At 39.2% G+C, this 26,060-nt stretch overlaps 1 long non-coding RNA gene across 1 annotated transcript; it reads left to right on the forward strand.

Annotated features, from left to right (window-relative positions):
* LOC132209847 (uncharacterized) lies at window positions 1–25,513 on the forward strand. The gene is made up of 4 exons (XR_009445990.1): window positions 1–56; window positions 16,693–17,046; window positions 19,207–19,303; window positions 23,990–25,513. It is a non-coding gene; the product is annotated as an uncharacterized LOC132209847 (long non-coding RNA).
* Window positions 25,514–26,060: the final 547 nt, after the last annotated feature.

Consider the following 26,060-nt stretch of genomic DNA (forward strand, 5'->3'; position numbering starts at 1 on the left):
CAGCTTCTTCATTCCTCAACACCATGTGTTGTTTACTTGTTCATAGTCGGGTGAGGGTAAGTGATTGGCTTTCCTCTTTCTAAATCGCTATCAGTCATTGCAATAATTATTTTAGTTTCTTTTTAGCTTGCAGCCATCACACCTAAATTAAAGATGCAAATAACTAGATCGACATTAAGCAGCCAATTGCAAGGTATTCACAAGTGAAGGAGTGGGGAATATTATTACTGATTAACCAGAAGGAAACATAAAAACATGACATGAAACACACGCACGCACACACACACACATGCACCCACACACAGACACACACACAGAGGAGAGCAACTTCAAAGGGAGAGAGCAACTTGTACACACAGGCAGAATAAAGGCAGTTTAAAAGTCAAAAGAGTCCTGGAGTTGTTAAATTTTAACCTGAGAGGACAGTTGTTTAATTGATGACTGGTACTCTCAGGAGTAACAATAGTGACAGATGAAGTTCAGTGTGAAGAAGGGTGAAGTCATGTAGAAGCAAAAACAGAATTTGTTGGAAAAGCTCAGGAGGTCTGGCAGAACTGAGGAAATTTCACTTGACCTGAAAAGTTAACTCTGAATTCTCCCCATATGTACTGCCAGGGCTGCTGAGCTTTTCTAGCAATTTCTGTTTTTGTTTCTGATTTACAGCATCTGCAATTCTTTCAGTTTTTATTCGTGAAGTAATATATTTTGATGCAAAAAACATGAAGGGACAGTACAAAATTAAAGGCAGAATGTTACAGAGGTCTGAGTAATGAGGACAATGGACAGATTTGTGGCAGAGTTAGATAAGAAGCCTGGAGAGGCCAACCTCCACTTTGGGAGCATCTTTCTCCATCTTTAGTGCTTTTAAAAAGTGGCAGAGTGAGGCTTTGCTGAAGAGTCTCCGGATCTAAAACGTGAAGCCTGCTTTCTTCCCATAGATGTCACCGGGCCTGGGAGTCTTACCAACAATTTCTGTTGTTGTTGCAGTGTGTTTTACTAGGCAGCAACAAGTTGCCAATTAAGGAGAATTGTTGCTTGTTAAATGCTTTATTACTGCACCAACTCGCCTCATTACTATTCAGCTTCTTATCTTCCCAAATGTGCCAAATAATTCAGACATTGCGAAAACTCGACTTGCAAAAACAGAGCAGGTACCTGGTGAACAAAGCCTGCCACTTACTTCAGGTTGGAGTAAGTATTCTGTATTTTGTAGTGAGGGACTGACACCCAGCACATTGATTAGACCAGGCTGCATCTCTAGCCTCTTCAGTCATTGTCAGAGCACTCACTTGCATTGACCCTAACAGGATGCTCATGGTATTTCATTGTTGTTTCTTGTCTCTTTGCGCTTTGTCCCTCAGCCAGAGATATCAACCTCATATTATGTCTCGTCTGGCCATTTAGCACAGGCACAAAGGCAGGAAGCTTGTCATGATTATTTTCATGCATCAGTCGAGATAAAGTTTGCTTAGTGGTGCAAACACAGCCAGGCAAGGACACCCTTCAATACCAGTCCAGAAGCTTGTAAACAGCCTGGCAGCCACTCGGGACAGTCTTAGTCAGGATGCTGCCCACACAAAGGGTAAAGAGCTAAATAGCATGCAGCCCACCACCAATCTTGACTCTTTCTGTCCTACTTGCAATAGTATCCTCCCGGAATGAGAGAGAGGCAGATATTAAGGGATGTGACACAGTGGATGACACAGCTATTACTTTAGTACTTGCAAGGAAGCACTCCGAGTGACGATGTATGCAGTGCAGAGAACATGTAAGGTCAGTGGCAGGCTTGGAGGGAAGATGCTACAGTCAATAATGCGAGCCTGAATCTTGGAGGCAGGTGGGTACAGTAGCAGAGATAGAGTGAGTATATCATAAACAACGCAATGGCACTTAGCTATAACCATATTTCAATCAAATTCACAGCACGCATGGTCTCAAATTTTACATTCCCTTTGTTTTTTCTGCTACTGCTCGGACATTCAAGGTCCATGTGAACGTGTGGTGATACAATGGCTTTAAGAGGCATGTTTTGTCCTGCTTTCTTTTAGAGAGAGTTTGGGGGACATGTGCTGAGTAGTATTTGAGAAAATAAACAACTTGTGAAGTCTTAGGTGCTTTTTTTTAAAAGTTGAGACAATAGGAATATCCTAAACTCCCACCACAGAACCAGTATTTTTAGGCTTAGCATTCAACTGTTGTTGCTGGGGTCTCAGCCAGGTTGGAAGCTGTAGTAAATTTCTCCCACCTGCTCCACTCTCCGGGTTCTCTTGATGTTTTTCCTTCTGGGCTGCTGTAGTTGCTTTTGGGGTCTTGAAAAGGTAGAAGCTATTTTTTTTCTCTCTCTTGGTTACAGCCAAAAGCTGGGGGCTCTCTGCCTGCTACAGGAGTTGCAAGTGAGACAATCTGTTTTTTGAATTTGTTATTTGCCAAGGGTGTGTTTATGGGATGTTACTACATTGGAACCGTTAATTAAGGCGGCACAGTGGCTCAGTGGTTAGCACTGCAGCCTCACAGCGCCAGGGACCCGGGTTCAATTCCAGCCTTGGGCGACTGTCTGTGTGTGTTTCTTCCGGGTGCTCCGGTTTCCTCCCACAGTCCAAAGATGTCAGGCTAGATGGATCGGCCATGCTAAATTGCCCGTAGTTTTCAGGGATGTGTGGATTATGGGGGATGGGTCTGGGTGGGATGCTCCAAGGGGTGGTGTGGACTTGTTGGGCCGAAAGGCCTGTTTCTACACTGTAGGGAATCTAATCTAATAGTTATTTTATCTATTTTCTGTGTGGGCTAGGTGGATTAACCATGGGAAATGCAAGGTTATAGAGTGAGGTGGGTCTGGGTGGGATGTTCTCCAGAGGGTTGGTTTTTGAGACTCAGGTCCATTTACCCACCCACTCACCATAACCCTTAATTCCTTTACTGTTCAAAAATTTATTGGGCTTTGCCTGAAAAACATTCAGCGAGGTAGCTTGAACCGCTTCACTGGGCAGGGAATTCCACAGATTCACAACCTTTGGGTGAAGAAGTTCCTCCTGACCTCAGCCTTACGTCTGCTTCCCTTTATTTTGAGGTGATGCCCTTTAGCCCTAGTTTCACCTGCTAGCAGAAACAACCTCCCTGTCTCCACCTTATCTATTCCCTTCACAATCTTATATGTTTCTATAAGATCTTTCCTCATTCTTCTGAATTCCAATGAGCATAATCCCAGTCTACTCAGTCTCTCCTCATAATTCAACCCTCTCAACTCTGGAATCAACAAAATGAATCTCCTTTGCATCCCCTCCAGTGCAAATATATCTCTTCTCAAATAAGGAGACCAAAACTGCACACAGTACTCCCAGGTGTGGCCTCACCAGGACCCTATACAGCTGCAGCATAGCCTCCCTGTTTTTAAACTCCATCCCTCTAGCAATGGCAGACAAAATTCCCTTTGCCTTTTTAATTACCTGCTGCATCTGCAATCCCATCTTCAGCGATTCATGCACAAGGACACCCAAGTCCCTCTGCACAGCAGCGTGCTGCAATTTTTTACCATTTAAAACATAGTCCATTTTGCTGTTATTCCTACCAAAATGGATGTACTCCATCCTCCAGACCTTTGCCCAATCACTTAGACTATTTATACCCCTCCGGATATTATCATGTTATCATATCAAATCATATTCAATTCCTGTATTCATCTTGCCAAAGTGCATAAACTCACATTTCCCCGCATTATATTCATTCAGTCAAGATTCTTGCCGACAAAATTAATCTGTTGATATCCTTCTGGAGACTCTTAGTGTCATCCTTATCACTCACCTTCCCTCTTATGTTTGTGCCTTCTGCAAACTTAGCGCTAGTACATTCTTTCCGCATCCACGTCGTTCTTGTATATTGTAAGTAACTGTGGCCCCAGCACCAATCCTTGTGGCACTCTACTAGTCACGAGTTGCCATCCTGAAAACATCCCACTTAGCCCAACTCTGTCTTCTATCAGTTAGAGGAGCCTGTCCTATCGTGAAACCTGTTAGCCTGAGAGTCTTGGTGAATGACTCCAGGACAGTTTTGTCCAAGTGGCCAGATGGAGGATCACCCTCCCCAACTTGACTTACCCACGGGGTTGAAGGTCACAGGCAGTATGGAGGTGGAGGGTTCCCACACCTCCAGAATTTCCTGAGATGTAGTCCCACCTCCGGCTGAGTGTCGATCAGCACCAGACAGTCTCCTTGTGAGGAAGGGGAACCCCAGAATGACATCAACGTCTCCTGTTCCCATGTTGCTTTGTTAATACTGCAGGGAAGTAGTGACTATAGGGATGGGCTATAAGTCTATGTGCATATCTGACAGGCGCTGTGTGTGCTAGTCCTGGTTTTCCATGGCAGCCACTTGCCTGACTATGTAGGAGTCATGCATTCTAGAACCAGCATGACACAGATAGTTTTTGTAGATTCCCCCAACTTTCCAGCCAGTTTTCAGAGTGCTTCTGTTAAATGTACCTGCTGCTCCTGTGTGAGGTTGTGCATTTTAGTGGAAGTATTGACAATCAGCACCATGGGATCATCTCCTGCATGAAGCTGAGCTGGAGCCTGATCTCTGGCAGTACCCTGAGAGCCGGCAACCTGGGATGTTTGTTCTTCTGCCAGCTGTGGAGACTTGCCAATGACATATCCCCCAAAATATATTCCTAAGTCTAAAGTAGGTAACATATTCACCGGAGTGACTGCATCTGAGCCGCTGGAGAGTACAGGAGGCAGTCTTGCCAATGCTTCTTATGAGAGCTCTGTGGCATGTTACTCAGAGGGGAAGGAGATGGGGTCTGGTGGTATTGCCCTCTCGATGGCAGAGATCATGCAGGCTTTGCTCGTACCTGTAGGAGATGAGAGGGAATGAGTTTTGAAATACGGTACTGATTTGGGTATGCTACGAATGATTTCATTGTGGTGGTTATGGCAGAGCAGCACAGTACTTGACAACGAATCTTCCTTGATGGCTAGGACATCCAAACTACAATTAATTTACAAATAAACAAACATGCCTTAGACACTGATAAACCTCATCATAAATAAATCATTTATTGTATTACACAGTCTTACATAAATTACTATTATTCTGACACTTGTTCGCTACAATATTTTGCATCTATATTTTCAAATGAACTGAACTAACCCAAAAACTCACTTTGTCAGCCATGGACATTAATGAACAGTTCCATTAAACTGTCATGTTTTGTGAGGATATTCCTAACTGACATGGATATAACTGGGATAAATGGAAATGAAAGTACTAAGGTAACCTGTCAAATTATGCCTTTGAATATAATTCTGTTATGTGAACCTGCACATTTTATTATCACATTAGGAATTACATTTTGAATAATGTTTTGCGTTGTTGACAATAGCTCACTGTGACAAAATAATGGTCCCATGTGTGATAATTAAATTCCTAATGCAACCAGTGTAATCGTATGTTGTGACGTTAGATGTTTCACATTGTGAGAACCACGCCAAAGTGTGATAGTCATTTAACAACAAACAACTACACTGAAACTGAAACACTGAAAACTTCCATACATAATTATGTACACAAAAATAATTTCAACAAAGAGTCAAATGTTCTCATAATAAGAATTGCCCTTCATAAACATCCTGCTCTCCCACATCATAACTACCTGCACTACACATACACAAAAATGCACACCCTCTTCTCTCTAGGAGAAAATTACTGCAGGTGCTGAATTTGCATTGAAACCAAAAAATGTCAGGTATCACAGCAGGTCAGGCAGCATGCATGGAGAGAGAGCAAGCTAACATTTCGAGTCCAGATGAAGATATCTGATGAAGGATGATCAAGACTCAAGACATTAGTTTGCTCTCTTTCCATGGGTGCTGCCTGACTGGCTGCGTTTTCTGGCATTTTTTTGTTTTCAGTACACCCTCTTCTTTACTCTTGATGTCAAGATCCATACTGTAAAATTTTGTAAAATAGATTCTGTAAGTTTCCTTTATGATTGTGCATTTTATTGGCTGAAAACATAAAAACACAACCCATGACTTAAAACAAGGTCATTAGCCACAAAGACAAATGACAAAATCTGAAAGATCTACCATTTCATTCATTCATTCATTGGTTCATTCATTCACTCATACGTGTGTTCTGCTTGATTCTCCTTGGTTCATTGTTTGCTATTACTCACTGAGCTATTTTCCTGGTAGGATTTGGCAGTGATGGTTTCCACTGCCTTCTAATGCTTCATTATTACCATTGAATCTTCTAGTCTAAGTTGTCTTAACTAATGATAGCAGAACATTAATGCTTAAAATTTGAGGTTATTTGAAATTATCCAACAAATGAAAGACTGCCCTCTAGTCAGCAGATGTGTGTGTGAATTACTGATCTGGTAAAGTCAAACATTTAAAGATGACAGCAAAGGAGAAGTGATTGAGGACATCTGTTTATGTTTAAGTTCATTGTGCTAATAAAGCAGAATCTGACATAGAAACATACTCTTTCTGCCTTGGCACTTCCTAGGTGCAAGAGTCTGCTGTCTGTGACAATGCCCAAATGCAAAATATATATGTTTTCCAACTTCCACTGAACTGTACAACATATCACTAGTTATATTTGTTGGAATCAAGACCAATAATATTCAGGATCAATGTTTCTTCCAAGCCCAACTAAATTGTGCAGCAACAGATAGCACAGTATACGCTTTGTCTGTTCAGGATTGGATGGAATTGAATATTAATTGGTTCAATTATGATTATCTGGGAGGCACAGAATCATCTATTTCGTGGGAAATTAGATTTGCCTCTTTTGGATTAAAATTGTATCAAATCTTTATGCTATCAAATTAAACTTAGAACAAAAAAGAAATGGCTGGTATAAGCTCATAGAAAAGTTATCTGAATGATCAGGGTTAAATGTTAAAATTTTTTTTGCATAAGCTGTCTCTTGTCAGTCCTTAAAGACATGCAAGTACAAGTGATGGAAAAATGTGGCCCTCTATGCATTTGAAAAGTCATAGACTGCATGAATGATATCCCAACTAGCCAAAGATTATATTAACAAGCTACTTTATAGAATAAATGAACATTTTCAGATAGCTAAAAGGAGAACTGAAAAATTGCTTGCATTAAACTATTGTTCTTCAAAGTAACCTGGCAAAATAGAATGAAGGCATTTTATAATTCCTTAAACGACTTATTCTGGCAGATGCCCTGATCAAATCATTAAGGCAAGACCTTCAAATCATACTGATAGGTTTACAAGCAAATTAAAGGCAGACTAATCCAATAAATGTCCTGGAAGATTGCCTACCAAATATAAAGAAGGTAGTTTTTCATTCAATCTCATATTTAAAGATGGAAGGATCTGTCAAGAGGCAGACATGTTTACTCTTTAGTTTTGTGTCATGTATCATTTTCACTAATTTTGATCAGAATTTGAAATATTATTCTAGGCTAATAACCAGATTGCCCAGGATGAGCAAACATTAAACAAGGTGCAAGTAGCATCTGATCTTCTTATCACTTGTGCTGAGCACAGTGATGAAGTGGTAATTGCACTGTTCCTCCCATCATAAGATGCAATTTACAGTGAAATGTTAAGTTATTCTAACGCGTACGCCAAGGGTGTTAGCTATTTTAGTTTTAGCCTTCTTAGTAACTGTAACCATAGCTGGCGTTGCCTGAGGTTGCAGGAACAGCACCTCCTTTTTGCTTGGGAACCCTGCAGCCCAATGGCATCAATGTGGACTTCACAAGCTTCAAAAACACTCCTCCCCCGACCGCATCCCAAAACCAGCCCAGCTCATCCCCACCTCCCTAATCTGTTCTTCCTCCCACCTATCCCCTCCTCCCACCTCAAGCCCCATCCCCACCTCCTATCTATAAGCCTCATCCCCTCTCCTTGACCTGTCCTTCCTCCCTGGACTGATCTATCCCTACCCTAACTCCCCATATACACTTACCTTTACTGCCTCCATATTCGCCTCTGTGAACTGTCTATCTCCTCTCCACCTAACTGCTCCTTTATCCATCTTCCATCCACCTCTCCCTCTCTCCCTATTTATTTCAGAATCCCCTTCCCCTCCCCCATTTCTGAAGAAGGTCCAGACCCGAAAGGTCAGCTTTCCTGCTCCTCTGATGCTGCTTGGCATGCTGTGTTCATCCAGCTCTGCACCTTGTTATCTCTTGAACTGGAGGTAGCAATTTTAGTACCTTTACACACCCTAGTATAGAAAAATGACAGTCACTGATTAAGAAACAGAATGAAGGAGCTACACTGGTGGTCGGAGCGGGGGGAGAGCTGTTTTGCATTAACAAACAATTAGGATGCTTGTGAGAATTCAGTTTCCATTCAAAAGAAAGGGAACAGAACAGACGAGATTCTTGTAGGAATGGAGAGTTGTTGCATAGTGCCTTGCTGGAAATAATTGGATCTGGAAACTTCAAATAGAGAATAACTGGCAAAGGCGTTTGATGCTTTGATCCGGTGTGAGAGAGAATCTTGAATCTCTTCAAGGTGGAAGTAACTGTGAAACTGTAATGCTGGATATCTATTCAAAGTGTAGTATCCAGTGAAATGATTTCATAAGGCTCAGTTTGGTTGGTTAGTGGCTTAATGTAAAAGCACCATTTCTGTAACTTAACTCATTAATTCCCTAATAGTTAACGTTTGATGTTATTTTCTTGATACAGTAAAAGCCTTCAAAAGTGAAATCTTGTTCACCAGTTTATCTCCTTTTGCTGGTTTGGGTAACTTTTTTTTTAGAAAGTTATTCGTCTCAACAGAGACCATAAGACCCATGAAGAAATTCAACCGTGAATTCAGAAGAAATCTGAAACACATGGGGATTAGTTGAAGTGAATAGTGTAGGTGCATTTAAACAGAAGCTACAACAAGCATATGAGCAAAAAGGAAGTAGAGCATTACAAAGATTTAGATGAGCCCAGTAGTGCTCCTATTTTCTATGTTTCTATGTAAGTGAAACTGAAATACGGCAATGGATTCTCTGAGCCAAGTGCCCCTTTCTGTGCCATGCATCTTACGTAATTCTAACAAAACAACTTGCTGTATGAGCACAAAATTTCAGAAGTAGAAGTAAAAATAAATTGTTTCCAATGGTTGATGCATAAATACAGAGCGCATAACAACTTAAAGTGATTGGTAAAAGATCCAGAGCTGTTATAGGGACGTTTTAGTCTGTTAACACAAAAAATGACTTAGATTTGAAATGCAAGGCCCAATAGGAAGTGAATCAGTTTCTTTAATAGCCTTCAAAATAGAACTGCATAAGTAAAAGATAGAATATTGCAGGGATATGGGAAGAGGAAAGAATGGGGCTAACAGGATTCCTCTTTATAAGATGTGGCACTGTTTCCATGGATCAAATGGCCTCCTTCTGTGCAATGCTGTTCTACGATTCCATGATGGTCTTATGAGCTTCTGCCGTGAACATACCAAGTGCATGGGCTCAAGAATCTATTTTAACAGCTTAAGAAGCGAAGAAAAGCTTGTAGCTGAAAGGTGAATTATGTCTATTGAGAAAAGGCGCCAAGACATTGTAAAGTATCACTTAACTGCTCAGGACAAAGAAAAGAGTCTTCTTGACTGTTATTGAGAAGGAGGTTATGATACAGGATTCATCTAAACGATTAAACTTTGTGAAATAAGCACTCGCAGTGAGCCAGCAGTCTGAGTCAGAGCACTGGAAGGTTCTGTTGATGCATTGTGAGGAATGGATGCATAATAAAGCAAATTGCGATCAATGTTGCATTAAAGCTCATGGTTCACCCACCTACAATAGGGATCTATGGCTACCCAAAGCAAAGTGAAGGCAGAATGAGAAAGAAACAATGAGGATCATATTGAGGTGAGAAGGGCTAGGATAATTCCACTGCTCTTAAATTCTCAACATTCATTGACAAGGGATGCAACGATGCAATCAAGCATCAAAACTATCATCTGCCCACTGGGGCTGAAATAACTTCCTGTCAAGCAGAGAGCATGGCTTTGAAATTATACTGTGGCAGTAATCGATGTCAACATTCATCTGAAATTCCTCCTAGCGCTCTGTTACCAGAGGCTATTAACTTGTTCAAAACAAATAAGTTATCATCTCCACTAAAGTAATGGAAGAAACAAATTTCAGATAAACAGGGATAGATGTTCATAATCACTAGGGGACAAATTTGTTTGAAAGCTCCACTTCTAGACAGATTTGAAAGGAAACACCAGGGGAGCCATTTCCAAGTGAAAAACCATACTGACAAAGAGTCAATTATCGAATCAATAAATTACAATGCCCATTTTGTGACACTGTCTTACCTTTCAGTAGTTTCATAGAATTGCTTGTAAACAGACCTCATCTCCTTAGAAACCAAAGACTTTACAGCATTTACCCTTTCATATGGCCTATGACAAATAGGACTAACAGGAAAGCTATCTCACCAGTACATTTAATTCTATATATGCAACAATTACTTCCTTCAATGCAGTTGCTACTGCTGCTGGTCAGTTCGGCAATCTCAAACACCCAAATTAATCCTGCTATTCTTCGCAAACATTTGTCAGTTGTTTAAATCAATGCCTCACAACTTCTAAATAGAAAAGGCTGAATCTTCTAAAGAGTGTCATATAGCATCAGATTGCCACTCCACTTTTTTTTTCTCTCTAGCCCTACTCCTGCACTTCTGATCCAAATATCAGGTTTTAGCCTCTTCAGAAACACAGGGCATACATGATCCAGGGCAGCGCAGTGTGTGATCAGCACTGAAGGTCAAGATATTCCCCCTCTTTACAGCATTAACTTCTGTACTCCGGAGTTCGGAGGTTGCAAAACCAATTTTATAATCTACAGAGAGATCGTAAATGTATAAATTGGAAGCGAGTGTGTGGGATAGCTAGTATATTGGTGAAGAATATTGGTAACAGTTGGGTGAGAGGGTTGAGGTTACAAAATACTGGGTGAGGGGATAGGATGTTCAGGTATCAGGTAGTCAGGTCAAGGGGAGACCATGACGGGGCAAGGGCATTGGATCAGTGCTTCAAGGCATTTGCAAGGTCAGTGTGAGTGGCTGGGGAGAGTCAGCGATGAGTCTATGTGATGACAAGCAATTTACCCAGGATTCACAGCAAGTTTTAATCCTGCTAATGTTTCCTGGGTAACTCTTCAGGTAAATAAGTCACTACACAACACTTTCCAACTCTAACTCAGAGCTGACACCCTTTCAAAGGAGTCAGATGCAGGATAATTGCCCATCAACAATTCAAACATCTTGGGCAATTAATGTGCAGTTCATGCATCAAGTCTTCTAAGAGGTTCATGGAGCTTCTGTCAGGGTCCATCTGGATTCCGACTAGCAGGACACCAGGTAATTTGAGCCAAAACACCCTACACTCAAAGTGAGAAGCAACATTCCGAGAGATGGAGAGCAACATCTGAAATGTCGAGCATTCACAAATTTTGTGTCTGACGCAATGAATGTCGTAGCATTTTCTATTTTGTCACAGTTTTCCAGTATTTGCAGCAGTTTGCATTTTCCTACCAAGCACCAGGCTGCTTTTAAGCATGCTCATAAAATACATTCTGTGCCCATGCTGTGAACACTTGTTTTGTTTGATCTTGTTGTACAGTATTTTTGGCAAGGCTGTCATCCCTTTGAATACCATATCCCAGATTTCTTTGAATTTCTACATTTTAATGCTCAGAATTAGTAACATGGCTGTCCTATTTGTCCAGCACATTGTGCTACAAATGACACTTGTGTCACCTTTGATGTGCAGCCAATAGTTTAGCTATTTATAACTTCTGAGATCACCACTGCTTGCATCCTGACAGTGTGCTGATTCCAGATTCTAGAAACATAGAAGTGAGAATAGGCATTAAGTTTGCTCTATCCTTCAATATGATCATCTCAGAGTTCTGAGCAATGACAAGTAAACTGAGTGGCAAACTTAGCTGTACATCATATGACAGGTTAGTTTAGTCAGATCAATAGGTGATACATAGTTTGTTACTGTTGAAATGAGAATTGCCTGAGGAGAACAACAGATCAACATGAAATGACGGATGGATATCAGTGTGTCGTGCTCTTCATTAACGTCACAGACCTGTGCGAAATGACTCAACATAGCAGTCCAAAAATGAAGCCATCAAAAGTAAGGTTGGGGCTATATGAAGGCATCATACTCTTGCCGAGAGGACAGATTAGTCTAAGAAACTGATACACTAATGCTGCATAGCCCCATTGGATGTAAACATCACTGTACAGTAAAGGGCACCATCGGGAATTATCCCCTAATTATCGTTATGCTGCAGGTAAAGACTCTCTCTCACATTAATGGCTAGAATTAGCTAGCAACCAGGCAAAAAGGAATATTACAAATAAAGGTCTCTCTCTTTCACTGCAAATACTGGAATCCAACCATGGTCAAAGAAATCAACATGTCAGAATCTCAACCAATCTACAAAACTAAGGATTGTTAAACTGACTGATCAACTATCAACATCAATATTATTGGTAAACTCGACCACAATGGTCACAAATTTTAACTATCCACTCTTTGCAATTAGCTCAGAGACTAAGCAGTACTTCTTTAAATTTTTATACTTTTGAACTCACCTATAATTGCTAATCTTTGTGCATGTATGTTGTATTAGTAATTTTTTCTCCAATTAGCAATTAATAATCTCACTGTTTGTTAATTCAAGACAGTCTGATTAAATTGACTTCTTTTAAAATATAACTTAATTTCAATCTGGGAGAAAGGTATCCACAAGAGAATGGATCCATTTTTAAGTTAATGTCATTGAGACCAAATGAGGGGATGTGTGAATAAAGAATGATGGCCAGTTCATCAGAGCAATTAAGGATATCCCATCTGGAACTATAACAAGTTGCAGAACCTTTTCCAGGATTTGGTTTATCATAAGCTTTCTGAGACTCAGAAATCAATTCATCCTCTGGTTCTCCCTGACCTTTTTTACTCATTAGCTCCTCCAAACATTCCAATTACTTTGTCAAACATGACTTCCCTTTTTCATTTGTCTAATTTTGCTGATATTTTCAAGGTGTACCATATTTGCATCCTTCGTCATAAACTCCAGTATTTTATCTACTATAGCTGTTAGGCTAACTGATTTATAAAACTGTTTTCTCCCTCTCTTTTTTTTAAATAATGGAGTTGCATCTGCTACCCTCCAACTCACTCGGACTATTTCAGAATTTACACAATTTCGGAAAATGCAAGTGTTATTTACCTGTTTATCTTCTTCAGTGTTGGAGGATGTAAATTATCAGATCCCATCAGCTTTATTAGGTTTCAGTCCCAGGAACATTTCCAACACTTTTTTTAAAGTTTTTTAAGACTTTTCCTTCATGTCCTGCATCTTAATAGCACTTGCTTTTCTATCATTTCTGGGATGTTTTCATTTGCGAAGACAACCTATTCCTGATCTTGCTAGCACATGGCATTGCAAGTATTCCTGGGAAGTCCTGAATTTTAACTTATTTCCTTATTCTCAATATTCTAATTAAGTGCCTCGCTTCTCTTTAACCTATGCCATTGGTACCGACATGGTTCCCCTCCCTTCCCTGTCCGGCAGCTGCTCAGTGTCATCATTGACCTCAGCACCAGGGAGGCAGCCTAGTGTCATATCTGTAGCTGCAGAAAAATCTGTCATTTCCCTGCACGGTAGAATCCAGATCACTATTGTTGTCCCATTGATTTTTCTTCCCCTCAGTTCAATTAAGCCACTGCTGGAGGCATGGATTTACTACATTCAAGAAGCAATTTATAAATTTAGCCGTAAGTGTGAAAACAAAGTGACAATGGTAAACCTATATTGGCCAGGTCATGGTAAAATGTCTTGGTAGTTTTTGAGCATGGAATTATACCAAATAACCTGGTGTCATGTGATTTCTGACCAACTAAAGCACAGAAACAGATAACTGATCCATAGCTGTGCACTGGTTCTTTCTAATGCTCCTGTATTTTTTTAATCTTTCAATTGATTATCCAAATCCATTTTAAAGCCCACTACTGAATCTATATCTGACAGCTTTACAGGCTGCTCTTTCCAAATCCTAAACACCTCTCCAAAGCCTTGACATGCTTCTGAAAATGTAGTGCCTGGAGACAATGTGCCACCAGAGGTTGACTCAGAGTCATAGAATCATAGAATTCCTATAGTGTATACTGAGGCCATTTGACCCATCAAGTCTTCACCAACCCTCCAAAGACCATCTCACCCAGACGCACCACCTTCTCCCACCATCCCTGTAATCCCACATTCAACATGGCTGATACACCTAGCCTGCAAATCTCTGGGCACTACAGGATAATTTAGCATGGTTAATCCACCTAAGCTGGACATCCTGGAACTGTGAGAAGAATCCGGAGCACTAATTGGAAACCCATGCAGATACAGGGAGAAGGTGTAGACTCCACATAAACAGTGACCCAAGGCTTGAATCGAACCCAGGTCCTCAGCACTGTGAGGCAGCAGTGCTCAATTGAGTTCTGAAATGCAATTCCAAATCCACAGAAAAAATTAGTAAATAATTTTAAAGTGTTGGGTTAGTCTTAATATCTAAGCATGGATTGAGGATTGGTAAACAAGCAGAAAATATAGTATAGAACTGAATGGGTTATTTTCAGGTTGGCAGATTGTAACCAATGGAACACAATGAGTTCCAGTGCCTGTGCCCCAGTATTTCCCAATCAATATCAATGATTTGTATGTGGAGACCAACTGTAACATTTCCAAATTTGCAGATAAACAAAACATGTTTGGAATGTGAATTGGGAAAAGGATGCAAAGAGTTTCAATGGAATTTAGTCAGACTGAGTGGCTGGATGAAAGCATGGCAACTGGGTTATGAAGTGGATATGTGCAAGGTTATCCACTTTAGTAGTGGAACAAGATGTGGGGTATTTCTTAAATGGTGAGAGTTTAGAAAATGTTGGTGTCCAAAGGTATCTAGGTGTCCTCATTCATAAGTCACTTAAGGCTAGTACGCAGGTACAACAAATAAGTGGTATGTTCGCCCCTATGCAAGAGGCTTTGAGGTCAAGAGCAAAGAGGCCTAGTTTGAATTGCGTAGAATACTGGTGAGATTATTGATGGACCATTATGAATAGCTCCTGTCCCTTTGCTTAAGGAAGCATTAACTTGTCAAACACTGCGGTAGAGGTTCTCAGGCTGATTACTGGAATGACAGGATTGTTCTACAAGTAGATATTGAAGAGACTGGGTTTGTATTCTCTGTAGTGTAGGAGAATGGAAAGTGATCTGACAGGAACTTAGAAAATTCTTAGAAAGGTACACAGCGTTAATACAGGGTAAATGTTTCCTTCATGGTAATGCAGCCTAGAATCAGTGGGCATAATCTCAGATTAGAAGGCAGAGACATTAGGGCTGAGATGAGGAGGAATCTCTTCACTTGGAGGGTGGTGAAACTTTAGAATTCTCTGCCTCAGAGGGCTGTGGAAGCTGAGTCATTCTGTTCATCATTGAGATTGATAGACTTCTAGTGGCATTAAAAGACATGGGAATGGCACGAGTTTGTGACATTGAGGGAGACAATTAGTCATGATCTAGAATGTTGGAGCATGCTCAAAGGGCTGAATGGTCTACTTCTGTTCCTGTATTCCCTCAATTATTGTCTCAATGTCTATATTTGGCTATCTTTCTTTTTCTTACTGTAGTTAACAGCCCTTATGATACCTGAAATTCCGACTTTGATCTAACCAACTCATTTATCTTTTTGTCTAACCAGCTGCTTCTAAACATTCACCACCAAACTTATCTTTCAAAAGCTGTTACCCTCCACTGAAGGGAGCTTGTCTAGACAATATAACTAAATAAGTGAGCTGGGGTTTGAATTGCTTCTGGTAAGAGGTTAAAAAATGACCAAGTCATTGAATGTAGTCCTACTTCCCTTATTTATCACAGTAAATAATTCAGAAGGCATGGTTAGTGCATACCCTGACCTGAAAACAATAATGATAAGTTTATAAATCATCTGAACACACTTGTCCAAGCATTTGAATATGAGGACAGGTGGCCTCAGAATCCTGAGTATCAAAAGCCTTGGTTGTGTCAACAAACATTAAATTAACTCCAGCAATTAGAACTGATTCTCATTGAGAGCATCTAATTAATCAGAATTAATTAGTGAATGAAGTAAAAGATTAGTTTGTCCTTCGGATGCTCTTTTATCTCTCCGGTATGAATTATTGCCATGTTTCCAAAGCATTTGGACAATGAAGCCTGAGAAATATTTGAACATTGTTGCCAAGGGCCTAAAAAACTACGTGGAAATAAAAAAAATCTTTTCATCGTCAGTTGACAAGTCTGAAGGCAACACAAGGCTGCATTCATCCATCACGTTGCTCAGGCTTCGGGATTAATACAATTAGATTACAGTGAATTACATTAAAATGGCAAACATTGTGTAATTTATGAAATGAATGAAAATAAAATAAATGGGCCTTCTTCTAAACTAAAATAAAATATTGCACAACGCATAAAAAAGATAACTTCAAAAAGTTATAGACATTAGTTGACTACAATTGAAGTAAATTCTAATAAAACACTATGGTCTAAATCTAGAATTGTTTAAATATTCAAGTCCGACTCGCCAAGAAAACTCACTCATGTTGCATTGTGCTTCTTTTCTTCTACTTGTTTATGTTTCAAAACAGTTATCCAGTCAAAGGCAGAAATATGAGCATCCTTACTCCAGATACACAACAACAGTATATACACCTCAAAAAGTAATGAATTGGACCTAATACATGAGAGGAGAACATGAGAAACATGATGAAAGGCTTAATGAAGGGCTTGAATTTCTGCAGTGACTTTCTGAAGCATCTTCCCTTGGTGCACAGGATTGGCAACTCAGTTGTGAGTTCTGAAATCTGAGAATTTGGTAAATGAGAGAATTTGGTGCAGTGAGTTAAGAAGTGCTGTTCTGGCCTTTTGCAAGAAGAAGCGGTCCAAGAGAGGGCATCGGAGATGGTGAAACCTAAGCGGTGAAGATTGGAGGCATTAACTAGGTAATCAGGTGGGAAATTGGAGAAATGTAAGCTTTCTTCCCTTGGTACGAGGGCAGTGGTTCAAACTGGCAGTGGGGAAATACAAATATTTCATTAAATATGTAGTGTAATTAATTAAACTCAATAGTACAACTGCATATGATCATTGATTGATGTTCTAAAATTGAAACCTAATTTAGGTTTGTCATACATATTTCAATTATGGTTATTTGTAGCAATTTTTTGGAAACTTTTTCTTTAAAAAATTGAAAGGTAAAAAATGAAACATAAAATAATAAACATAATAAGAAAAAATGACAAATTACATACAAGAGCACGTTAGTTCAGGTAAGATCAAGAAAAGCCCACAGAAATCCAATGAGCAACGATGTTTAAAACAGATAAAAATATTTTAACTGGAGAGATATAGAATGTTCTGTCCTGTGAGAGATGGTTGTTGTAGTCTTGGGGATTTTCCTAATATAGGAGGATTGCCATACAATTAAGATTCAAAGCCTTGTGGTCTTGTTCACTAGAACTCTCTGGAAAATGCCTCCCCTTACTGCCCAAAAACCTTGAATCCAGAAGTGATATTGATCTCTGAAGAAAACTCCCTCCCCCTTTTGCAGCAGCCAACATGCTGTCTTTTGTGCTTTAATTGACTAGCAGCACAATGATCCACTTTAATAGTGTTTGAGAAAGGGATGGTACGTGAGGTTAGTGAAGGAGTTAGAGTGCCAGGTGGGTGAAGGGGATAGTGTGCCAACTGAGAAGAGCTAAATGTTTAGGCCAGGTGAATGTTGGTGTGAAGGTGTGAGGTAGTTGAGAGAGGCAGTGCGCCTGCTGGATGATGTGACAAGGTGCAAGGTGGGTAGGGTTTCAGATAAGTGGATGAATACTTTAGGGTAGTTCATGGAGTCAGGTCTAGAAGGCATGATGTTGGGCCAGGTCAGGGGGCATTGGATCTGGTAAGTGGGTGGTTTTGGGCCAGGGTCTGGTTGGGATCTGATCCAATGGAGTCTCATCAGGCCGGGATTTGGAGTGTATCAGATCCAGCAGCAGCTGGTCATGTTGGTGAGTGGAGGGGTGTCAAGGATCAGGGAATTTAATTTGATGGAATCTTGGCGAATTTGGTGGGTTGAGGGTGCAGTAGAGCATGAAAGGAGTAAGTGTAGGTTTTTAATCTTACCTATTCCTGGATAAGTATTAAGCTTAAGTTAGTCAAAACACTCTGAATTCTCTGATTTTAATGAATTATTTCAGAGTTTCTGGATGCAGTGGAATTACCAAACAGAAACTTTAATTTCTCTGGGCACTTGTCACAGAGTCAGGTCCACTGGGGATTCCATGTGGTCCGGACCTTCAGTCAGAACTGGGAAAAGTTAAAGTAAGGGCAGTGATTGGGAAGAGGGAAGACAACTGACCTTACCAGTTGAGTGTCCAATTTGGGCCATCTTCTGCTTTTGTTATTATTTTCAAAGTGTTTGCAGTGACCACTGTTGTGTTGCGAGACCAACAGGGAAACCTGAGCAGCCTCTCCACAGAGTGGGATCCCTTGTTGAAGGAGAAAGAAAAGGTCCACCAGAGGCAATGATTGGCCCCCTCAGCTTCAGCTCAGATGTTCTCAGGTGTCACCCACTCGAATCAGTAGGGTTTATCTGCCTAGCCCCAGCTCAATTACTAGAAAATTTAAATTGAGGATAACTTGGCATAAACCCTGTGTCCTCAGGAGTGACAAACTCTAACAGTGACATTGACAATTCGCTGATTTGCCAGCTCTGAGAGATAAGCTGCAAACTGACCTGGATGTCTGTTCCAGTGGTGAGCTTTTCATTTACTGTCACAGGTGAAGCGTGACCTAAAGTGACATCACCCATTGGCAGAATGCAGATTGGGGGTCCTTCTTTTAGTCTTGGCTGTGGAACTTGATCAGTAGTGATCATATATAGCCCATTACACACAAGGTTTATCCTGCTTTGATTCTTAGTAGTAATTGCACTGTATAGGACAGTAAACTCTCAACCTATTCAAGCTTGTTCCTTATTAATCTACTAACTTCAGTTTCACAAGTTTATTTGACTAACATGACGTGCTCAAGGCTTCAAGCAATTTAAATTTAAATCAAAGATACTTTTCTAAGACCCAACTCCTCGCACTTTTGATTTTGTTTCATCCAAACAGTAGAAGCAAGTTTTCAAGGTGAAATGTCAGCTTTTGTGCTCCTAAGATGCTGCTTAGCCTGTTGTGTTCACCCAGCTCCACACTTTGTTATTTCAAGGTGAGTGTTTTCACTTTATCTGGAAGCAGTAATTAATTACTTTGGAGAGATGATTAAGAGCCTTTTGTTGTAGGAATGCAACGTCACAATGTTTTCTATGCTGTGAAATATATATTCCCAATGCAAGGGAGAAAGGAATTAAAGGCTGTGAGATTAAAGAAACCATTGTCAATAAAGAATGCCAATTTCCATTTAATTATTTCTAAAACAGATATCTGTTAAATATGCTGGATATATGCATTGATTGTTTGCTCAATAATTTGTACAAGCAGAAACAATGCAGCATGAATTAAAGATGCTCTTTGCAAAGTCAGTTTCAGTAATGTGAAAAAAAAACTTTGAAACTTTTGCTATTGAGCACTGAAGTTCATCAAAACTTTCAAACCTAAATACTTCCCTTAACCAGGTGTCCCAATCCATCCCTTTCATTTATAGAAAAGAAAACTCTCAAGGATACTATATAATAGAAAACTATGTTTCAATTCCTATCGTGCCTGCAGCTCAAGCCAGGACCAGTATAAAGGATAAACCATGGACATGTTCGAGTGTCCAAACAGAATTGATATTTTCTTACCATTTCAAATACTAAAGCATCAACACTTTATTGCAGCGTTTTAATCATACAACATTGTTTCTTACTTGATCTCGGATGTATTTCTATTTTGACATTAAAGTTACTTTGGATTTTTCTTGAGAAGATTAACACTTTGTCCTTTGGAAATATGTATATCTGCACAATAGCATAAGATTGGGCTAGGCTGTTTTATTTTTTACATCTGATGGACTGTTTGATGAGCCTGGCACATCCAGAGGGTAGACTGATATAATAAAACAGGCTTTTGTGGAGGTACCAATACCCCATCAAGAGTCAGTGATCTTACTTCATGGGTAGAAGTGCAGTACAATCACCCATTCCCAGGCCAGATATCCCAATTTAAATTCCATCATTGGTGTCACTTGCTGAATTGATGCAGGTCAATGCCAAACAGAGATGAATTGCATTGGTTGTAGTCACGCTGGATCAAACTGGTCCTTCCCTGGAAGGTAAAGTAGAATCTTCAGAAACCTAAGTAAATAAAAGAAAACATACTGAAGAAAGTTTTACTGGAGATATCAGATGTTTCTTGAAATTGATCACTTCATTCTAGGAATGGCTTGGAGATTTTAGAAACCATTTTTATATCTGGACTGACCATTCGAGGACATAATGATCGGAATTTCCAAGGAAGCAAGGAAATGATCTAGAATCCTCCAGACAGTGAGAGTATTATCAGGCTATTAAATCAGTGAGCATCTTGAGAGTGCTCAATTCTGTCAACCAAGACCCAACCACATCACAATCCAGCAGTGCTCAATGATCAAGAGAACGAAGCTGCTCCAGAGCCATTTTGATGATCCTGGAGTGCTGAATTGCAAATTGTACTGGTATTCCTCTCTGAAATTAGTTAGCTCACATAAAACAGAATCGTCTCGATTTGTCTCGTGGTTTTGTAGAAGTACTAATAAATGCTGACCAGATTTAGTAACAGCCACCTTCAACAGAATACAATATATTTTATTGATCCAGACATATCTACTTCTGTATGGACACAGCAGGCCAGGTAGCATCAGAGGAACAGGAAAGCTGATGTTTCGGGTCTGGTTCCAGACCCGAAACATCGGCTTTCCTGCTTCTCTGATGCTGCCTGGCTTGCTGTGTTCCTCCAGCTCCACACCTTGTTATCTCAGACTCCAGCATCTGCAGTTCCTACTATCTCTACTTCAGTATGGTAGCTTACAAGCCATTTAAAAGGATCCCGTTACTTGGACAAAATGAGTATCATTAAATAATTTCTAAACTCAACACTTAATTGAATTATGAAAGCAGTTTCTTTTTGTTTGTAACATGAATACAAAGATATCAAAAAATAGGACAATGAGAAACATGTTTGGGAATTTTAGATTGACAGAAAAAATGAATAAATATGAAAACAGCTGTCAAAATAAATCTAGATACTCTTAATTCATGGGTGCAGAGGAACATGAAATGCCTGCATGTTTCATCAAACAAGAACTTGGACAAGGAAAAACAATTCATGATAAATTATATAACCAGATCTAAAGTTAACTTATTGCATTAATATAGCTTAACTCATACTCAGAATTATAAATACCTACTTTGATCGTATTAGGATGCAGAGCTAAAATTAGAATGCATGTTTTCATTGCTCTAAATCAATTAATACAGAACATTTCTAAGAACACAAACCAATATTTTGAACACTGCATTTTTTATTCTGTAAATTTTCATTCCTCAGCAAGTGGCCAGGTGTAAATTTTGCTTACCTCAATATTCAAGTGGGATTCTCACAGAATCTGTCCTTATTACTTAGTTTTGGGTGAAAATTACAAATAATCTTCAATTCACAATTTCTTCTTTAAAAGATACCTTTTAATGTAATGCATTCTGTTCTTTTAATCTCGATGATAATGTTTCTCAAATGGATATGCGTAGGATAAAAGTGAAAAATAAATCACAGTTCAGAAAAACCAGCATAACCGTTGAAACTTAACAAATTAACTTATTTTAATTTTAAGTAATTCTTATTTCTAAATGTGACTGAAATTAGATGATCATTATTATAATTACTTGGTAATCACAATATGAATTCATAATTGAAACTAGTTGTATCTGTAATTTTATTTAATTAACTATCTAACTTTCAAATGATCTCACTGACATTTACCCTTGAAGGTTAATTCAATTGATTGAGGCAGTATAGCATTTTCATTAAACCCAGATTACAAGAAACTGAAGTACATACACTGATAGAAAAGCTTGAAACATTAACTATATCTCTGTATCCATAGATGTTGTTAAGCCCGTGGAGCGATCCTGGCATTTTCTTCTTTTTTTTTGATGACAATACTTAGCATCTGTTATATTCTATTTATATATGTTCTGTCAGAATTGTTCCGCAATTCAGAGATTAAGGTGTTCAGCCAGTTAATGGATCATGAATGCATTTTGTACTGTAATCATTCTAAGGCACATTCGGTGAACTTGCCCCAGGCCACAAAATGTGATTATTTAATCAGGAAAGTGAGAAATCAGTTTAACCTCAATACATGTTACACATTTTTCAGCTGACCTTCACACTTTATCTCTGGGATGTTTCTATTATGTAACTTGTTGCCTGAAATGGTTGAATCAGTAACTGAAGGATTTATGTCAATGTGCTCAGCCACGGCATGAGATGGATAGATAGTGGCCACCTAATACCTTGATCTGAAATGGTCTATTAGAGGTACTAACCCATTTAAAATAAGCAACACAATAAGAGTTAACACTTCTGCATATTTTGTCTCTCCAACCTTAATCCCCTGATTCCCTTGACCCTGCTGCTAATACATGGATATTAATACTGTCACATGTAGCATGAGTTTACTGAACTCCAACGATAATAAACAGATTCAGGGAATCTAATATTATGCCTTTGTTTCCTTCTAAGGCAGTATTTTCTGCTCCTTTGTCTTCTCTGCAGCAAAGATCATTTTTCCCTCCTTAGTATTTTCAGTTGAGATTTGATTGAAATGTCCTTCCTTTGAAGATAGATAAGGTTCACCACTCACAGTCTCTAAATGAGACAATATTTTCCCATAGCAGCAACTCTGGGTGAGATTTCCTCTGGTTGCTCTGTGTCAGCAGACATATAAACATGTAGAAAGTTTTCCTTCAACTGCTATTTGCAGCAAAATTAGAGATTTGGTCTTGCTGAATTATACAATTTTGCTTGAAATAACAAACATAGAAAGTGTTCCCACAGTGTGCGCAGTGCTGCTGATAAATCTTGTATGAAAGAACCAACAGATCCCTGTAGAGTGCTCATTGCATCTAAGAAGAGGATACTAACTACCATTGCTAAACTATGGAAAGGAGTTGCAGCTATAAAGTGAATATTGACAATATTTAATAATCATAATTGGATGATAGTGCCTTGTAAAGCAGATAGCAGCATTGTTCCATTTTGTAAAATTTACAGAAGACAAATTATCGTACATTGTAAAAAAGTTGCATCTATTTACATTTTGGTGATGTTCAATATTCACATGAAACTGATGAAAATTTGTTGTTGGCTACTGTTTACTTGCCTTTGAACGTTTGGCCTGAAAATCATCAAACATCAATTGATTCCATCATCAAAAGGTATTTTGTTCTGAAAGTTACCATAGTCCTACCAGACCATAGGACTGCTCTCTAATTAGGGAGAAACAACTTGGGGTGGTTAAGTCTGAGGGACACCATTCCTCAAGCAAGGTGAGCAAGAGAATCATTCATAAGAACCTCAGCCAGTGCACGAATTAAACCCATGCTTTTAGCATTTACTCTGCGTTTTATTCGAGCCAACTTAGCTAACCATGCAGGTCACATTACAATAGGACAGGTTCCCTAACTAGAATCAAATACAGAAAATGCTGGAGAAACTCCACGGATACTGTCAGACATGCTGAATTCCTCCAACACTTTGTTTTTCATTTCAGATTTCCAGCATTCACAATGTTTTGCTTTAATTTCCTCATTGAAATGCTATACAACTACTTTACACTTGAATTTCTTACCAAACTTATAACACTGCATCAAATGTCCAGGATAAAAGCTGCAGGATGAAAACAGTAATTTTTTTTTTGTTTTGTCTTCACTGTCAGCACTAGGACCTCATGAGTCTTGAAATCAGGGAAGAGTATCCAAACACTAAAGCAGACAGCATTACCAGACAACACATCGGAACTTCCTTTTGTTGAAGCAGAAACTACACATAAGCTGCAGTGTTGACTAATCTTCATCAGCAGGATGCAGTACTTTCCTTTCTGAGCCACATAATAACTTGCACCGGATCCATTTCTGGCAAATGCTAAGTATATGTGTATCCACCTTTTTTTGGTATTCTTCTCAAGGCCTGCTTCAAAGTGTTTTTGTTGATTTCATGTAAAATGGGAATGTTCATCATTATTTTCTCTTTTATGCTTTGCAATGTTCTCCAAGCCATTAAAGTCCTTATTATAGTATGGAGCTAAAATAAATACAAGTGCCCAAACAGAGGTCAGGCAGCTGGCAAGTATTCAAGAGTCAAGGTCAGGAAGTGCATTCTACCTTCATTTAACCAGTACATACAGCGAAAGCAAATATATTAATCTTACTAACTTTGTCTATATCTCCAAAATTGGGCTTGGTACAAATTACTAAATTGTTTACATACATGGCATTAGAGCGTGCATTTGTTCCAAGTTCAAATCAGAAACACTGCTTGGAGTTTACTGTGGTAAGAGCAGTGGACATCAGACTACACATCTACTGAATGGCTATTCCCAACTCAAATTCTAGTTTCCTGCTTTGTTGATCATTCCAGATGAGCATCGAAGTTGCAAAAGCAACCTAAGTAGCATAATGAGAATAATGAGTATTGTGTTTGAATTATTAGCTTCACTGCAATACAGAAGAACTTATCATTTTGATGGTGATTCTTCCTGGATAAATTGATGACATAGCTTTTTGTAATGAATAGAAGGGAATACATCATGTATCCTGCATAACTGATTGACAGGGCCAGCAAATATCTATTGTGACAGTTTAGAATACCTTGGACACATGGAAAGTTGAGGACTTTGACTGTCACTAGTGTTGCATTTTCTGAATTGAGGTTGGGTACAGCTAAGCCTAAATATATGTTTCATGATTCTTAGTCTCTGAAAGAGAGCTTCTCTTTTCACAAGCCCCAGATACTTGCACCTGGCTCATTGGAGAATGGCTGTTTCAATCCCATTATTTATTTTCTTCTCCAGCCAGCAAAAGGCTCAAAAGAAACATTGACTAATGCTCCCATGTTGGCAACGTTGTTTGAAACAAACGAAATCCAAACTGTTCACCTTAAGAAACTACTTCTGGAAAAACAGCAGAACGTCATTAGATCTCGACATTCATATTAATTGAGGAGATTACATGAATAAGGCATCATCGTCATAGAATTATATTTAAGCATGTTTGCAAATTGCCTCTTGAACCAGATTTGTAACTTTCTTCCATATACCCACCCCAGCACCAAATTGCTTGATGGTGTTAGCTAATAAAAAAGGTGCACCAATTTCAATCTTGAAAGCTTCAATTACTTCCAATTCCTACAATTTCCTGCATGAGAGAATCCAAACGTTACGACTCCATGCATTTCCTTCATTTAGTCGATATTTTTGCCAAGAAATAAATTTGTAAATGAGCTTTCATTTTTTTCAGTTTACGTGCAATTTTTTGCACGGACAGCCAAGCAAATGGGATTGTGCTGCCACTTTCATCGATGCAGAGTATCGTGATGAGACAAAGGAGTCTCAAAATGAATTTATTTAGGCAAAAAAAGTGTGTTATGATGAGCTTAGGAAGTAGCTGGTTGAGTGAACACGTTCTCGGAAGTACATACTGTTTGTTTTTATTACCCAGGAAGGACAGTATTTAATTCCTCACTGTACATTGTGCGGTGTAAACAGCACATGAAATATAAGTCGCACAATTTCTATTTGGAAAATGAATGGTCAAGATCAAGATTCAAGCAGCATGAATTTACAAAAATATATTATAGATGTGATAAATAAACATTTCAGGCATGTGATTACAATGCAGCTGTCTCTCCAGAGGCATGCAAACTTTGTGCTTCCAACTCATCCGTAACATTTCATTCAGCATGACACGCTGTTGACTGGCTAACATGCAACCAAACTGTACATCTTACGT

This window comes from Stegostoma tigrinum, chromosome 7, assembly GCF_030684315.1.
Source record: "Stegostoma tigrinum isolate sSteTig4 chromosome 7, sSteTig4.hap1, whole genome shotgun sequence".
NCBI classification, from domain to species: domain Eukaryota; kingdom Metazoa; phylum Chordata; class Chondrichthyes; order Orectolobiformes; family Stegostomatidae; genus Stegostoma; species Stegostoma tigrinum.